At 37.6% G+C, this 8079-nt stretch overlaps 1 pseudogene; it reads right to left on the minus strand.

Annotated features, from left to right (window-relative positions):
• Window positions 1-3547: 3547 nt before the first annotated feature.
• On the minus strand, window positions 3548-4059 carry LOC101439656 (tropomyosin alpha-3 chain pseudogene; annotated as a pseudogene).
• Between the last annotated feature and the right edge of the window lie 4020 nt (window positions 4060-8079).

Here is an 8079-nt window from a genome sequence, read left to right on the forward strand (position 1 = left end):
CCACCTGGCATGGGATATGACTCCTGAGTATGAGCCTCCCTGGCACTGAGGGATTAATATTTATCACCAACTAGCAATGTTTTTGGAAAAAGACCTGGACGAAAAGGGGGAAATAATAATACAAATGAGTTTTTATGGCTAAGAGATATCAAAAGTGAGTCAGGAGGTCATGCCAGAGGTTACACTTATGCATGTCTCTCATTGACTGCCACAGTAACCAGTGCCTTAATCATTGGGACTCCCAAGGGCTCTAGGAGACATCTAGGCAGTATAAGTAGGGCAGACAATTTCAGAAATTCAGCACCTTGTCAGTGGGCCTTACTTTGGAATTTATGCTTCCCCAAAGTAACAGAGTTAGACTCATTTATAATTTTACAATACATGGCTCTTCTGCCCCTTTTATTTGAATATTTAATTAGAACTATACTCTCTAAGTATATGTCCCAGACTTAAATCTTTGGTCTGTTCATATGCTGAATCTCAGCAGAGTTGCAACACCTACTGGCCAGTTCATTGGACCCACCCAGGACAACTAACAAAATGATGATGATGGACAACACCCATCCCAAAAAACAGAACCTGTCTATAACCACAAGCAATACAGTGCCATCCTTTTGCCCCATGGGATTTAAGCCCCCTCTCAATCAGAAGCAGAGTAGGTATAACCATCCCCAAATCCTCAAGATTAAGGAATGAACAAACATAAGGGAATGTCTCTACGGACTACAGTAGACTTATTATTCTAGTAATGGAAGAACTTGAAACGTTGATATAAAGGCATTTGGTCACCAGAGATCCAGAGGGGAGGGAGAGGGAAGAATAGATGTAATATGGGGCATTTTGGGGACATTGGACTTGTCCTGCATGACATTGCAATGACACATACAGGCCATTATACATTTTGTCAAAACCTATAAAACTGTATGGGGCAAAGTATAACCTGTAAAATAAACTATAGTCCATGGTTAGCAGCAATACTTCAATATGTTTTCATTATTTGTAACAAATGCACCACACTAATGAAAGCTGTTGTTAATGTGGGAAAGTGTGGGAGGTGTGAGGGTGGGGTATATGGGAATATGTAATATTTATGTAATCTAAAGCTTATTTTAAAAAAAATGAAATGAAATGAAATAAAATAAATAAGAAGAAAGACTCTAGGCCCCAGAAGCTTAGACTTGTTTATGGAGAATAAATCTGATATCATTTTAGATGGACTGTCTATTAAATTAATAGATGTACCCTTTGGACAGAGTAGAGGAATGCATTTTAAAACTACAGAAACGATATTCTGGGTCCGATCATATTGGGCCATCTTGAGAGGCTGATCAAGGCAAACTGATAAACTAACATGCTACCATGGGAAGTGTTAGTGATCAATTCCAGAGGCAAGGATTTCCCGGTATAAGGATTTCCTTCAAGCACTAGTATTAACACCTCACCAAAATTAGTGGAAGCCTTTTCTCAAGAGTAGTTAACATTTTGTTTCTCCTCCACAGCTGATTGCTTCCTGTAACAGACTCAGGTACCACTGACAGACAAGTGAGAGGATAAACTAGATTCAGTAACTTTGCATATCTAGCTACTCCTTCACCAACTTTAGCAAAAGTGAGAAAAGTAGGGTAGGAGTTAGTCCTATTTTAGAATTATCCTCAGCAATGAGGATAAATAAGTAAATTACCTTTACTACAAACAGAAGATGATTTGAGAACTCAGAAAGTCATTAACTATTGATTTAATTGCTTTCCACCATCATATTTGCTTTTTTCTTTCCACCGTACATATTTTTGAGAAAAAATTTACTTATAAGTCTTAAAACTAAGAAAACTGAACTTGAGGCCTGGTTTTGTTCCTAAATAATTGTGAAGCTTTTTTCAAATCTTTTAGAGACTATTTAGCATCTATAAATTAAAGATTTTCTAACAAATTATCTAAGCCAAACTATAAAGTTACCATTTTAGCATCTTTCATATGTCACTAATTTATTAACTTTATGTTTCATTTAAGACTATAAGTGATTAACCAGAAGCTAAATTAATTTTACTAACAATTGGTTCTTTTAAGATGAAACAATTAAAAAATTAGTAACAGTATGTTTTTCTCTCAAGATAAAACCTATATTTTGATACATTTCCTTTCAAATTCTTAATATTTTATAGCAAATGTCTATATAAATCATATTTTATATAGTTGTTATACTGTACATAAAGTTCCATAACCTGACTTTTACTTCATGTAACAATAAATAGTTACATTTTTTCTATGATTATTATTTTTTTTCTATGATGATGATGATTATTATTATTTGAGGGACTGGTTCTTTATTTCAAAAAGAAACTTGTCAATTTTCAGTATCAAAACAGTTGCATTATTGGTTTCCCTTTCTCCCAACTGGCCCCCAAAAGAGACCACACCAAAGGAGCGTACATTTTAAGCCAGTAAACTGCAGGATGTATACCTAACAGACCTCACAGAAACCTCACCAAAAAGGGGGAACTGGGTGGGGAAAGGAATTGTAAAAGATCAGCACACTACCACCCAGACTGTGGAGAGCACTCACAGCCAGGTGGATTGGCCAGTGCTCCCCTATCCCAAAAAAGCAAAGTTTCAAAATAATAAGAAATGTTTTAAAAGGTTTTGTCCATATGCTATTCAAGATTTTTCTAGCACTGACTGATCCAAAGCATGAGATGGCACTTTTTAGAGAAAGCAGCTTCAGACCCAGAAAAGGGTGCTGAGATGTTTCATATAACTAAATTAGTGGCAAAAATGTAATTTTCTCTACTTTCTTAAAAGGGGGCTGGAGAGTAAATCAGTGGTCACCCCAACATAAGGGGCAAATGATTCATTCTGTGAGCCGTTGAGAAGGGAGTAGAGAAAGGACAAAGGGACAAAGATTTGGTCTCAGACAGAGGTCTCAACGTATTAATTTGGTTACTTCTGACAAGAAAAATAATAATAATAAATTTGCCCTAAGTTAACTTCAAGCTGAAAACCTGAACAGCACTTTTTTTTTTTGGTGGGGGCTAACTCCTGGGATCACTTTTCTGGTTTGGCTGGTGCTTTGTGTAGAGCAATCAATGAGTTTTCCCCTGGGTTATGTTCGGCTCTCAGTGAGGCAGGTCCATCCTTCTTTCCCTCCTCTCTGGGGTGGGCAATATCTATTAAACTGAAAAACTAACTTCCAAAAGTGAGAAAGGGATTAGATTGCTGCATCAGAGCTGTGGAATTATTTGGAATGTTTTACAAAAGGCTGCTACAACAACAAAAAAGGGGGATAATTACCACATGTACACATCACAACATGCTTTTAAAGACACTCGCATTGTGCTCACATTCCCTTAAATGTTGTTCCCAAAGGGCGCTCAGCCGCCTAGCCCAGCTGCAATCTCTGGGTGAGGCAGCGACAGTTTGGGTGAGGCAGAGACAGGGGGCCAGGGGTGGGTGGTTAGGTGCATAGCAAGAGGAGAAAGCAGCCTTCCAGTTAAAGATCAGCCCTCAGGTTAAAGGTCAGCTTCGGGCAGGCTGGCCTCAGGCCGAGTCAGGGTCAAAGGGAGGGGCAGCAGCAGGGCAGGACTGGGGTGCTCGACATCTCCTTCAGGTCCAGCAGAGTCTGGTCCAGAATTCTTTGTGCACGGAGATGCTCCTCTTTGGCGCATTTCAGTCTATCTTCCAAATCATGAATTGTCCTTTCCAGCTTGGCTACCGATCTCTCAACAAACTCAGCACGGGTCTCTGCCTCTTTGAGTTTATCAGTAAGAATCTTTATCTCTTCTTCATAGTTGTCTTCTTTTTGAGAGTACTTTTCTTCAGCAGCACTCAGACACTTCAGGTTCTGGTCCATCAGTCTGATCTGCTCACCCATCTCTCGGCAACGGGACTCTGCCTGCTCAGCTCGTTCCTCAGTGCGTTCCAAGCCCCCTTCAATAATCACCAATTTACGATCCACCTCCTCGTACTTCCGATCTGCGTCTTCTGCAGTGTGTTCTTTGAGCTGGATTTCCTGGAGTTCCATCTTTCCTTCATCTTTTAAAGCCCATTTTCAATAACTTGCATACCTCTCTCCTCCGCATCACCGGCCCACTGCTGTGGAACGTGGATCTGGCGCTTCACGACCCCGATGGTGGTGATCCCGGCCAGGGTGCCCACCCGACAACTGCTCGCTCTCGGGCTCCTGCCTTTTCTATGATTATTGACTATAAATTTATAGACTTTAACTGAATGAAACTGTATTTTCATTGAGGGAAACAATCTGAAATATGATATGTTTCTTATTTAAAAGTAGACTTTTGGGTAACTGCAAATGGATATATGGCATCATTAAAATGTCACTGTTACTGAAGACTTAAAAGTTAGTTATCCATGGAGTTATTCACTTTATCTGTCTTGGCACCTTTCAAATACTTACCATTCCTCATGCTGAAATACTTTCATGGTTAATGTTTATGTCTACTTTTAATTTTTCAAAGACTACACCTCTTTTTAAAAGTCCCAAGTAAAGAAGAGTTAATTATATAAAATATTTTGTCTTACCATTACTTTACCTAGTGAGTGCAGATCAAACACAGAAGTCTCCTGGTACTTGCATTAAATGAGAGATTAATATATCCTAATATTTCAATTTGTTTCCCATTCCATGAGTCCAAGTACAAGTTTTACTTGGTCAAATTTTGTAAACATAATGGGTGAAAACAAATTTCAGAGTATATCCTCTTCAGTATAGGATATGGTTGGTTATGCGATTTACACAAGAACTTTAAATAAAAGATCAAATAACTAATATTTTGGGTTTGGCATTTTGAGGTGGGGAAATCCTTCAAAAGGAAAATGAACCGATTGAAAATGGACAGCTTGAAAAAAATCTTCCAGGTCTACTGCCTTCCAGGCAAGTAGGAAAAACTGGATGGGAATAAAGCTTGGGGATAATAGAACAATGTCCAATGACAGTCTATAAAATGACCATATCAACCACTATGAGCCTTTGCATATGTAGTTGTTAGCAAAGCAACTTGATTTAAGAAACAGAAACCAAAAGATCAAAAGTAACCTGAGATTGAAAATCACATCAAAGTTAGATCCATGAAAGAGTTCAGTTGGTTCCAGATTGTCACTCTTAAAATTTTATAATTACAAAAATGAACCTCTACTGCCAGTGTAATTGCCTGGATCTAAAGAAATATTTCATCTCTAAACTGATCCTTTAAAAGAAAGTGATAACATTTATTTGCAATGAAATTCTAAACCTATAAAGCTACTTTGAGTTGGAATTGCCAAAATTGAGTTCATAATAGCTTAATGTTTTTAGATAGAAAGACATCAGTTTCAAAAGTTAAAGATCAGAATTTTAAAAAGGGCCAACAATGGCTCTTAAGAATAGACTGTTGCAACTTGAAACTTTGTGCATTCTTTTTTTATTGGCTTCCTTGGTATTTTCCCTCCCATGTATGCCAAAATTCTGGTTCTGTGAGTCACTAAACTGAGCTGTTTTTTTCTGAGTGATCTCTCAGTTTCAGATACTGAATGCTACTGGCTTGCTTTATTACTTTACATCATGTTGGCTAGAAGAATGTGGTTACAAAATAGTCATATGCCAAGGACCTTAGGGACAATAGAACTTGGAACACTGGGCTTCACAAAACAAAAGGAGTTTAAAGAAACAGGTTCCAGCCAATTACTGCCAAATCACAATGTTCTAGCAGCCCTACTTTACAAATCAAAATAGGACATGTCCTGAATTAAATGAAGAAAACCAAAGATACCCAGAAATTGAGTCTAAATGGTCTAGTCCCTAACCAAAGTGAATGTTTTATACTCCTGAAAATGCCATTATAAACAGTGATTTATATAGTAAATGGGAAAATGACATCTCAGCACAACAGCGCTCAACACAGAACGCCTGTGAGCCTCCCAGACGACCTGCCCTTCAGCTCTACCACTGCCCCTCTGGTAATTGAGACAGGTCAAATTGCCTGGGACCTGTAGACAGTTATAGCATCAATATAATTGGTACCAAATTGGGTTGGAGCCAATATTGCTAATCATAACTTTCACGTACAAGGAAAAAGGCACATACTAAATCCAAACACAGACTGCCTACCTTCTCTAGTTCTGCTACTGCTTTTGTTCTGTTTTCTTGCTCTGGTGAGTCCCACTATTATCCTGCATCTCACCCCCTTCCCCTACAGCCTTTGGAATCCTAATCTCATTGTAATCAACCTCCTACAACCTCACCTTGTCAGAGAAGTCTCTCTACCTTCAGGCCCCCTTAGGGAAACCTTGCTCTCCCCTGAGATTAGCCTTTCTCCTGCAACCCCCTTCCAAAGTGGATAGCGACTCTAAGATTCTCTCCTTTCCTTTTCATGTCTCCCTTGTGATTAGACTTGCTGTTACGCATCATCACTCTAGATCGGTGTCTAAGCATGTTCTCTTCATTGAGAACTTTGTGACCTGAGTCTACTCTGCTTCTCCACTCCACTGTCTGAGTAATGCTGGAGGTTATGATATCCACGGAGAGCAGAGTCAAAAAGATGATAAACGTCTTTAATGATGATATACTACTGTGACCTCCCCTAGGAATTGGTAATTTAGTCTACAGCATTAAAATTCACGTGATTAAAGTTTACTTCAAATGTATAATTTTATTATAAAATATTGTTTAAAATACATAAATATATCTATAAGATTCTAAAGACAAACTCTTACCATTTTCTGTTCAACAAATGAAACACACTGTTTACTTCAAATTATGTGAGAAACCGCATCACCCAATTTTTAAATGACACTCCTTGTTTGAGGGATGTGCACATATACTAAAATGTAGATTAAATTTTATTTCTATTAAAAAATCCTGTTTTCATTACCTGATGTTTAGAGTCTTACATTTTAAGTTTGAACATAATCACTATTCCTTCTCTTAACATTCATTTTTTAAAAATAGTAGAGATATGGAAAAATAATTTTGGGGTGAATTTACAGAATTACCAACACTGTTATGTCTCCCTTAAAATTTTTTTCCTACAATAGATATAGTTTCACCTTTTCTCAATCATGCATGCTCATTAAAAAAAATACAATTAAAAAGTTAAAAGCCGAGATAAAAATAAGCATCATATAGAATCCACTCCTGCCCCAAAATCATCATGAAAGGTGGCCATTCTTTCATAGCAATATGAGATTATTTCCTACATGATTTTTTACAATAGTAAATTTATCTCCCCTGTAAGTAATAATAGTGCAACCTTGTGTATAACCTCCCATTTCTGGAACATAGATTCTAGATATAGAGCATGCGGTGTTGTGTGTGTGTTAAAATTTAGAGGGTCATTTGTTTTATAATAATGTGGTTTTATTTTATATGCTTCCCTATATTAAGGTTTTCATGCTGAAATGTATAGTATGAAAATCTTTCCACATCAACTAGCATAAAGAGAAAATATAATGATTTGGAATACAGCTTCATGTGACCTTGGATAACTTAAACTCTCAGTACTTCCATTTCCTTTCCTATAACATTATTACCACCCACTTATAAGGCTGTTGTGAGGATCAAATAAGTGCCTTGCTCAGGGGAAGTGCTTAACAAGGACCCTAACTCATTGCTTTTTAAAATATTTATTTATTTACTTATATTCCCTCCTTCCCCTCCTCCCACCCTGCTCTTTTTGCTCTCTGTGTTGTCTTCTCATTTTCTCTCCTCTAGGATTCACCGGGATTCAATCCTGGAGACCCCTGATGTGGAGAGAGGTTCCCTGTCAATTGCTCTTATGGCAGCATACTGCTACATGGCATGGGTGTGCCAATAATTTATTCAGACATTTACCTACTGAGGGGCATTCGCTTTGTTTTTCCTCTTCAGCTAGTACAAACAGTGTTACAATAATTTATGTACACTTTACCTACTAGTGCTTTTATTTTCAAGGGTAGGTTCCTAAGAATGAAGTGAGTAAATGTACGTTTGATTTCAAAGAATAATATCTGGTTACTTTTCAAAAAGTCTGAAATAATGAACATTTCCCTGTCTCTTCAGCAATAGGTGTTTTCACTTGTAATTTTTGCTAATCTAATGACTATGAACTAGCA

The sequence above is a fragment of the Dasypus novemcinctus genome, chromosome 7 (assembly GCF_030445035.2).
Source record: "Dasypus novemcinctus isolate mDasNov1 chromosome 7, mDasNov1.1.hap2, whole genome shotgun sequence".
NCBI lineage: Eukaryota > Metazoa > Chordata > Mammalia > Cingulata > Dasypodidae > Dasypus > Dasypus novemcinctus.